This window comes from Salvelinus alpinus, chromosome 16, assembly GCF_045679555.1.
Source record: "Salvelinus alpinus chromosome 16, SLU_Salpinus.1, whole genome shotgun sequence".
Classification (NCBI taxonomy): domain Eukaryota; kingdom Metazoa; phylum Chordata; class Actinopteri; order Salmoniformes; family Salmonidae; genus Salvelinus; species Salvelinus alpinus.
Window position 1 is genome coordinate 35,237,576 of NC_092101.1, and position 10,342 is coordinate 35,247,917.

A 10,342-nucleotide genomic window follows, 5' to 3' on the forward strand; every position below is an offset into this window, starting at 1 on the left:
CCTTAGGAGCGGCGACCCTCGTCACCGACCCTGGATTGGAGACCCTAGTAAATGGCACCACTGGACTGACGGGCGCCTCTGGACTGACGGGTGCCTCTGGACTGACGGGCGGCTCAGGCGGCTCCTGACTGAAGGGCGGCTCAGACGGCTCCTGACTGAAGGGCGGTTCAGGCGGCTCCTGACTGAAGGGCGGCTCCGGACTGAAGGGCGGCTCAGGTGCCGCCGGACTGAAGGGCGGCTCAGGCGTCTCCGGACTGAAGGGCGGCTCAGGCGCCTCCGGACTGAAGGGCGGCTCAGGCGGCTCAGGACAGACAGGCGGCTCAGGACAGACGGGCGGCTCAGGCGGCTCAGGACAGATGGGCGGCTCAGGCGGCTCAGGACAGACGGGAGCACCTGTAGGGAGGAGACGGAGAGACAGCCTGGTGCGTGGGGCTGCCACAGGACCCACCAGGCTGGGGAGACCTACAGGAGGCCTGGTGCTTGGAGGAGGCACCGGAAGGACCGGGCTGTGGGGGAGCACTGGAGCTCTGTTGCACAGCCTTGGCACCACTCCCCCAGGCTGGATGACTACTCTAGCCCGGACCCTCCAGAGTGCAGGCACAGGTTGAACCGGGCTGTGGGTGAGCACTGGCGATCTGGTGCATACTACGTGCACCTCCCCCTTAGGCTCAATACCCACATTCGCCCGGCACGAGCGGAGCGCCGGCATAGGACGCACTGCACCCTCCCAGCGCCCCGGAGACACAGCACGCAGAGCCGGCGCAGGATACCCTGGACCGAAACGGCGTACCGGAGACCAGACACGCTGAGCAGGCACAATACGCCCTGGCTGGATGCCCACACTCGCATGACACTTTCGGGGGGCTGTCCTATAGTGCACCGGGCTATGGACGCGTACTGGCGACACTGTGCGCTTAACCGCATAACACGGTGCCTGACCAGTAACGCGCTGCTTACAATAAGCACGAGGAGTGGGCTCAGGTCTCCAACCTGATTCTGCCACACTCCCCGTGTTCCCTCTCCAAATTTTTTTGGGGGGGCTGCCTCTCGTACCTGTCGCGCTGTCGTGCTGCCTCCTCATATCGCCGCCGCTCAACTTTCGCTGCCTCCAGCTCTGCCTTGGGGCGGCGATATTCCCCAGCCTGTGCCCAGGGTCCTTTACCGTCCAAATTCTCCTCCCATGTCCAAGAGTCCAGAACTCGCTGCTGCCCGATACCACGCTGCTTGGTCCTTGGTTGGTGGGTGATTCTGTAACGCTCGTCGTTGGAATGAGGTGAGGACCAAAGCGCAGCGTGGTAAGTGTTCATCATTATATTTATTAAACATAGAACACTAAACAAAATAACAAAGGAGAACGAAATGCAACAGTTCTGTAAGGGGACATCCACTACACAGAAAATAATCACCCACAAAACACAATGAAAAACAGGCTACCTAAATATGGCTCCCAATCAGAGACAACGACTGACACCTGCCTCTGATTGAGAACCATACTAGGCCAAACACATAGAAAAGGACAATAGAACAAAACATAGAAAAAACAACATAGAATGCCCACCCCAACTCACGCCCTGACCAAACTAAAATAAAGACATAACAAAGGAACTAAGGTCAGAACGTGACAACAATGTTAAGTCATATGGGGCAGAGTCTCACAAGCATTAGAAACAGCAATGGGTGTGAATACGCTGTGAACATGTGGATCTGAGCAAGTGGGATGTCATTCATGTTTGTGGATATGTATGTAAATGTTAAGTTGTCTATTGTTTTTGTCAATGTATGTTTTTGTTTGTCAAAAAAACAAATAGTGAAATAAATATTACAAGTAAAGTAATTGTCTGCTTTACTACAGATTGCTCAGGACTTCTACATTTTAAATCCAACCTACTCTGGGAAACTCACTGATAACTGTATCATGGTTTTCATGGACAAAAAACTTCCCTTCACCAGTCCAGAGAGAAGCAGGCCCAAGATCTTCTCTTGAAAGTCCAGGTATAGTTTGAAATGACCCTGCTGGTGGTGATACACAAGGTGACATCGCTTTAAGACTTCTGCGAGTGGTCCTCCCAACACCAGACTACAAGATAGATAGACATTCCGACCCAACTTCAATGAGACCAAAAAGTTTTTCATTGACTTGCAGCCTGTAAGTTTAAATAGTGGGTAGGCATAGGGAGATTGATGGGGAAATTATATGATGGCATTTTGTAAACCTTGACTGAAAGGAACAGCATTCCAAAATCTGTTACGCATAACTGCACACCAAGACATTAGGAAAGTTTCCATTCAATATGCGACAGATTTTCATGCAAATATTCTAAAATCTGCATAAAACAATATGCAAATTTTCCACCAGGGATGTTTCAAGCAAACTGAGTTTTTGCGGATAAAAGGCTGTGCGTGATGACGTAGTGCACATAAATAACTTTTTCCTTTAAATCCCCATGTACCAAATAAAAAAATACAAGTTAAATGTGTTTCCATCGCATTTTCAACTCTACTGAAGGTTTTGTCACAAACTGTTGCGTTATATAGCAAATGTGCCCACTCTGGGCTTGGCACATGCTCTCTAGCCAACAGCTCGCACATAAAGTGGGTGTAGGCTATCTACATTATGAGATTATTATGGATAAGAGCGATATTATTTGTTTTTGTCAAACGGCAGCCAAGCATTGATCATCGTGTCACCAGAATACGAACCTCAATATTTATTGGAAAGGAGCATCAAGCTCATCACCTTGCACATTCACCATCCTGTGAAGTTCATTATAATTTATTTAAGCAGCATCCTCACATCAGATTCTAAGGCTGCTATTGAATCTGATCAGCCTGTCAGGAATGGAGCTCACCCACTCTGTAAATGTAAATATTATCCATAAAACATGAAGTGTCCCTTACAATTACACACATATCAGTTATGCAAGCTAACAACCAGCATAGTTAACAAGCTAGCTAGCTAGCTAACAAGACTACCTAGCTAACTAGCTACCTAGCTCACTCGCAAGACTAGCCAAGTTAGCTGTGTTGTTGCTTGCATGCAATTGGCTGTGGTCTTGGGGTGGCACACAGCCTGGGAGATGGAGTTGCCTGTTACGTATCGTTCAGGGCTTAAATGCCCCACAAGAGCTTAGATGCCCCACTAGCTCTTAGCTCAAGGTAAGGGGCATTGAGCTTGCTAACAGTCTAACTTATAAACTGATAATAAGCTCCAAACACAAATGAAAGCATGATGTTAACATGAAATGTACCATCCTTTGTGTAGCAATCAATAAAAACGTATGTGCTGATCCACTGTGGGCTCTGCCGCCTCAGCCATACTGTCAATCTATCATTAATACGTCCACTCCAATGTATCTCGTGACCTCAACAAAACAGCTTTTGTTATATCGTGATCATGAGAAAATAATCTTGTGATCTCGATAAAAAAAAAATTGACATAATGAGGGAATCTTTTTTTTTTGTTATCCATATCTTGGATCTTTGGAATATTTTGGGGCGTGGTTTGTTCACAACTCTTTTTGTGCAACTGTGAGTGAGAGTGTCATTCCAGTTTATCCAATCTGGTGTGCTATGCTATTACATGTTAAATATGACTAATGGCCTTGTGTCAATTCAGAACGTTTGAATAAGTCAGTAATTCTCTCCTGGGGGTCCCCCAACAATTCCAGAGCTAGCACACCTGATTCAACACAATAATAACACCAATGGAATTCTAACAATATAAGACAAAAAAACCTGTATGGTTCTACAAAGAACCTTTGAGATTGAGAAAGGTTTTATTATAGAGCCATTCTCCATAAATGTTATATATTGCCCCAAAAGTGATGTTACCATAGCAGAACCCGTATAGCACCATACAGGTTCCATTTTGAACCTTATGAGCATGGTTGTTTATAGAACCTTAAAAAGAAAGTTCCATATATCACCAAAAATGATTCCGCTATGGTTCCAAGCCAAACAACGCTTATTTGGCATTATATAGAACCGTTTGTTTTCAGGGTTCCATTTGGGATGTACGTACACAGCGAGATGAGGTTGGGGATAGACCGAGCTCTAATTGAACCAGTGTGTGTATGTCAGTGGAGATCACTGCTCTTTTATTAAACACACCTTTGAGGGAAGGACCTCGATCTCCATGTTAAGTACATACAAAGTAGCTTGTTGTACATACCTGCTATACCTGCTCCTTGACACCCACAACTAGCCAGCATCAGGTTCTGAAGAGAAAGAAGTGAAACTGTTTAGATTTCACTGAATAATTCAGTGCTCAGATCGTGTATTTACAGAGAAATGGTTTGCCTCCCAAATGGCATCTTATTCGCAATTCATTGCACTACTTTTTACCAGAGCGCATAGGGCTATGGTCAAAATCTGTGCACTGTCTAGGGAATAGGGTGCCATTTGCGATGCAGCCATGGACTCGGCATATAATTGCAATGAAAGATGCCTCAGAGAAGCAGAAAAAAAAAAAATCTGATTAGCATATTTGAAAGGACCGCATAATGATGTAAATTCTCCCTGAATCTTAAAAGCAGACAGTCAAGCAGAACGCACGCTGCAATTATAACTCATTACCATATAGACCAGCATGCACTGCAGTACCGCTCCCGCCACCCACATACCTTCCACCCACACATAGTTAACGCACACGCTCACAATCACACACACACACACACACAACACACACACAAACTCACTTAAATCCCACTCACTCACTTTCTCTTTCCTTCTTTCATCACACACTAACACATCAGACCCTGAGAATGTACACACATGACCAATGCATTCTCAGTAATATTAACTCATCAGAATAGCTAATGCTTCTCTAATCACCATCACCATTACAAGTAAGCCTGGGGAATTACCACATCAGCCATATGGAGATATACCTGCACTTTGCCTAATGGTGGTACACCCATTTACCGTCATATCAGCCGCATGGATATAATTATCACTGAAGGCAACAAATACAGAACACATTCACATATGCTTGTGTTGTCCTTCACTACAACACCTTCACTATAAAAATTGTGTGAAATGTGGATACAAACTCAGCAAAAAAAGAAACGTCCTCTCACTGTCAACTACATTTATTTTCACTAAACTTAACATGTGCAAATATTTGTATGAACATAACAAGATTCAACAACTGAGACATAATATGAACAAGTTCCACAGACATGCAACTAACATAAATTGAATTATGTGTCCCTGAACAAAAGGGAGGTCAAAATCAAAAGTAACAGTCAGCATCTGGTGTGGCCACCAACTGCATTAAGTGCTGCAGTGCATCTCCTCCTCATGGACTGCACCAGATTTGCCAGTTCTTGCAGTGAGATGTTACCCCACTCTTCCACCAAGGCACCTGCAAGTTCCTGGACATTTCTGGGGGGAATGGCCCTAGCCATCACCCTCCAATCCAACAGGGCACAGACGTGCTCAATGGGATTGAGATCCGGGCTCTTCGCTGGCCATGGCAGAACACTGACATTCCTGTCTTGCAGGAAATCACGCACAGAATGAGCAGTATGGCTGGTGGCATTGTCATGCTGGAGGGTCATGTCAGGATGAGCCTGCAAGAAGGGTACCACATGAGGGAGGAGGATGTCTCCCTGTAACGCACAGCGTTGACTTTGCCTGCAATGACAACAAGCTCAGTCCGATGATGCTGTGACACACCGCCCCAGACCATGACGGACCCTCCACCTCCAAATCGATCGCGCTCCAGAGTACAGGCCTCGGTGTAATGCTCATTACTTTGATGATAAACGCAAATCCGACCATTACCCCTGGTGAGACAAAACCGCGACTCGTCAGTGAAGAGCACTTTTGTCCTATCTGGTCCAGCGATGGTGGGTTTGTGCCCATAGGCGACATTGTTGCCGGTGATGTCTGGTGTGGACCTGCCTTACAACAGGCCTACAAGCCCTCAGTCCAGCCTCTCTCAGCCTATTGCGAACAGTCTGAGCACTGACAGAGGGATTGTGCATTCCTGGTGTAACTCGGGCAGTTGTTGTTGCCATCCTGTACCTGTCCCGCAGGTGTGATGTTCGGATGTACCGATCCTGTGCAGGTGTTGTTGCACGTGGTCTGCCACTGCGATGACGATCAGCTGTCCATCCTATCTCCCCGTAGTGCTGTTTTAGGCGTCTCGCAGTTTGGACATTGCAATTCATTGCCCTGGCCACATCTTCAGTCTTCATGCCTCCTTGCAGCATGCCTAAGGCACGTTCACACAGATTAGCAGGGACCCTGGGCATCTTTCTTTTGGTGTTTTTCAGTCAGTAGAATGGCCTCTTTAGTGTCCTAAGTTTTCATAACTGTGACCTTAATTGCCTACCGTCTGTAAGCTGTTAGTGTCTTAACGACAGTTCCACAGGTGCACGTTCATTAATTGTTTATGGTTCATTGAACAAGCATGGGAAACAGTGTTTCAACCCTTTACAATGAAGATCTGTGAAGTTATTTGGATTTTTACGAATTATCTTTGAAAGACAGGGTCCTGAAAAAGGGACGTTTCTTTTTTTGCTGAGTTTAGGAGATACTTATGGTTATAGAATCTGAGCAGGGTAGCTGTTACGCATGCTGTACCTTACACAATAACTGCCCTTAGAGAAGACTGAACATCTACTCAATGAAGTTTGACACTCCTCCTTCCCACTGATTACAAGACAACTATTCTGTACTGTTGTGTTATGTTCCATTGCATTGTGTTCTGTTTGGTTCCATTGCATTGAACATATCAGTAGGTAGCAGTCCTCTCAGTCAAGGTCTTCCTACCTGCTAATGGAGTGGTTGAGAGGAGTTAGGGAAAGTGATTGGTTTATAAAGAATGTTTATAGCATGCTGCATGGTGCAGGCTTTCACTGGCTTTCAAGGCAGAACCACGTAGGGCAGAGAGGAGAGCAGCCTGCCGTTTCTCTCTCCCCCATTGTTCAGAACACTCACAGGGCAGCAGAGGAGAAAATTGTTCACTGCCGTAAATAACCACTTCACTATTCTGACTCTGCTTTCTCTCCTCCTTTCCTTCTCACCCTCTCTCTTCTCCTCTCCTCTCCTCAACAGCGGCAGTACTCGGAGAGTCCTCTGGCCATCTCCAGCTGCAGTGAGACAGGCCTCTCTAACCACTGGGCTGAGAAGAGAGAGGACAGAGGACAGAGAAGAGACTGATGCCTCTCAACATTCAGTTAAATCTGGATTGATGAGGACAGGCCCATGTGTGTGTGTTCTTGTCTGTGTATGCTTGTGTGTGTCTGTGTACTAAGTAGTGTGTAGGCTAGGGCATGACACCACCTGTTAAGTACAGTAATAAGTTGATCCTGCTGTGAAAATGATTAGAATGTCAGATGCATGTGATGGAGAGTTTACATTAAATACCGAATACCCCCACCCACCACCATACCAATGTCACAACAAGAGAATGTCATGAGTTAAACATACCATTTAATCCGTTTGGACTCTATGGGTGGTTGGTTAGATAAGATACGGGTAGGAAGAATGTGTCAGAGAGTAGAGTAGAGTGTGCAGTAACAGGGATGAATCCCATTGTCTCTGAGAGAGGCACTCTATCTATGAGGAAAGCATCAGCCCATGAATTATTTAAAAGAAGAGGAGGAAAGAAACATCTGTCAAATCAAGATAAAAATAATGTTATAGCATAAACCAGAAGTGTTTTTTTATTCTCACAAAGCATAAAAGTGGCTCATTAAATTCCATCAGATTTCCCTGGTGGGGTGCTGAGAATAAAACCTCCATCAAAATGAAATTTTCATTTTCGGAGACAAACACAGACAGAGAAATATCTCAGAACCAATCAAAAGCTTCTCCCCTAGGTCTCTTTCAGCCAACCAGATCCTAAGGGATTCCAGTGGAACCAGTCACAGACAGCATCACTACATCAGGAGTCAGCTGACCAGATGGATGTCCTGAGAACTTTGCTCTGTTCAAAGAAAAATGTAAGTGCAGCCACCCTTCTTCCATTCCTTGTCGTAATCTGACAATCACTGATCATACCTGATTCGACAGATTAATGGAAGGGCTCCACCACATGGCTTTCACCTGTCCCACCATGTCAAATCAGTGATTACAACAAGGAAGGTACAAATAAAGGATGTCTACATCCCCTATGGGGCCTGGTCAAAAGTAGTGCACTATAAAGGTAAAAGGGTGCCATTTGGGATGTAGCATAGAGAGAGGGCATACATGGGATAGCACCACACTGTGATATTCTGAAATGTAAAGTGAGTTCCATTGACTCCTGCTGTGATCTCCCTCAGTGGAATGAGACATGAATGCTAGCGGGCATGAACTCTTACAAGCTAGCTGCAATAATGAGAGTCTCACCGATTTAAAGATGTAGTGTCAACATTACTCTGTATGAGTATAATGGTTTAAATGTTACAGTGGTTTATTGTCATAGTGTCACATTATATGGATTGAGAGTAGGGCTGTCAAATGATAAAAGGAATTAATCACGATTTATCGCATCATTTTCTGTATTTAATTGCTATCAATCAAACAATTATAATTTGCTCAAATTTGGGCCTAAAGAAAGATTTTTTTCCATTTAAAAAGCAGTGCATTGAGTGACATGCATACTATGCCCTGATTTTAAGGGACGGAAACACAGAATAATCTGCAACAGAATGTTTTTAATAGCATTTGTACCATAAACAACACAAAGGTCAATGAAACATACAGCTAGCTATTAATGCTCCATATGTTTCAGTAGGGCTACTCCCTCTTATCAATGTTCTTGAAGTTAAACACTTGTGCGTATACACACACACACAGGCACACTCATGTACTCTTAAAGCTTCAGGCATTCTAAATTAGTGTTCTCCCAATTTCTGATTGGAGCGTTGACTATAGGAAAAAAGATCTGGCTCTATGGATACAAAGAACAAAGAGCATTTAAACATGTCCAACAATATTATGAATTCCACAGAAGAAAATAAAAATAGATCAGCCAGGTCTGAGTTTATGTAATACAGCTATTACATATAGCCTAGGCTACTAATCCATGCTCTTCAACATTAACTAGTCACAAGCTGCTACTGCTAGAATTGGGATAATTTGCTTAAATCTTTTGACTTGAGAACTACAATAAAAACTGTAGCTAAATGGAATGGATGTCCTGTTCTAACAAAAATAATTGCGGGATTTTTTTTTAAAGGCAGTATTACAGAGGACTGTTGCTGGCAATGGAGTGGGGTATAAGACACTAGAGGGAGGATGAGCAATGAGCAGCATGGATATGAACAATATTTCACATGAAGCATGTACCAATTTAAAACTCAATTTCCCCATTTATTTATTTATCTCCTATAGCTTGTTGTTGCCTGTTAACTGCCACATTTGTTGTCACGTTCCTGACCTTATTTCCTTTGTTTAGTCTTTGTTTAGTTGGTCAGGACGTGAGCTGGGTGGGCATTCTATGTTTTGTGTTTCTATGTTGGGTTTGTTGTTTGGCCTAATATGGTTCTCAATCAGAGGCAGGTGTTTGTCATTGTCTCTGATTGGGAACCATATTAAGGTAGCCTGTTTTCACTGTTTGTTTGTGGGTGATTGTTCCTGTTCGTGTGTTCATCTGTTCTGTGTTCCCATGTTCAGGACTGTAGCGTTTTCGGTTCCTTCTGTCAGTTTGTTGTTTTTGTTCGTCGTTTAAATATCCTAATTAAAATATGGATTATCATCACGCTGCATTTTGGTCCTCCTCTCTTTCACCCGAAGACAGCCGTTACAGAATCACCCACCAAACCCGGACCAAGCAGCGTGGTAACGGGCAGCAGCGACAGCAGCAGCAGCGTACTCAGGACTTCTGGACATGGGAGGAAATTCTAGACGGTAAGGGACCCTGGGTTCAAGCTGGAGAGTGTCGCCGCCCTCGTGAAGAGCTGGAGACAGCTAAAGCCGAGAGGTGGTGGTATGAGGAGGCAGCACGGAAGCGAGGCTGGAAGCCTGAGAGTCAGCCCCAAAAATGTCTTGGGGGGGTGGCTAAAGTGGAGTGTGGCGGTAGGAGTCAGGTAGGAGACCTGCGCCAACTTCCCGTGCTTACCGTGGAGAGCGAGAGTACGGGCAGACACCGTGTTATGCGGAAAAGCGCACGGTGTCTCCTGTACGTGTGCTTAGCCCGGTGCGGTACATCCCAGCTCCACGTATCGGCCGGGCTAGAGTGGGCATCGAGCCAGGTGCCATGAAGCCGGCTCAACGCATCTGGTTTCCAGTGCGTCTCCTCGGGCCGGTGTACATGGCACCAGCCTTACGCATGGTGTCCCCGGTTCGCCAGCACAGCCCCTGCTCCCTGTAGCGAGGCCAGTGCGGCGAGGTGGAATAGCCCGCA

General features: G+C 45.5%; 1 long non-coding RNA gene across 2 annotated transcripts in view; it reads left to right on the plus strand.

The window, feature by feature from the left end:
- The window catches only part of LOC139541406 (uncharacterized), a 96,083-nt gene extending 86,381 nt beyond the window's left edge, over nucleotides 1-9,702 (plus strand). For both annotated transcript variants that reach the window (XR_011668341.1, XR_011668342.1), the window contains exon 2: nucleotides 7,066-9,702. This is a non-coding gene — a long non-coding RNA (uncharacterized lncRNA). The remainder of the gene's footprint in view (nucleotides 1-7,065) is intronic.
- Nucleotides 9,703-10,342: the final 640 nt, after the last annotated feature.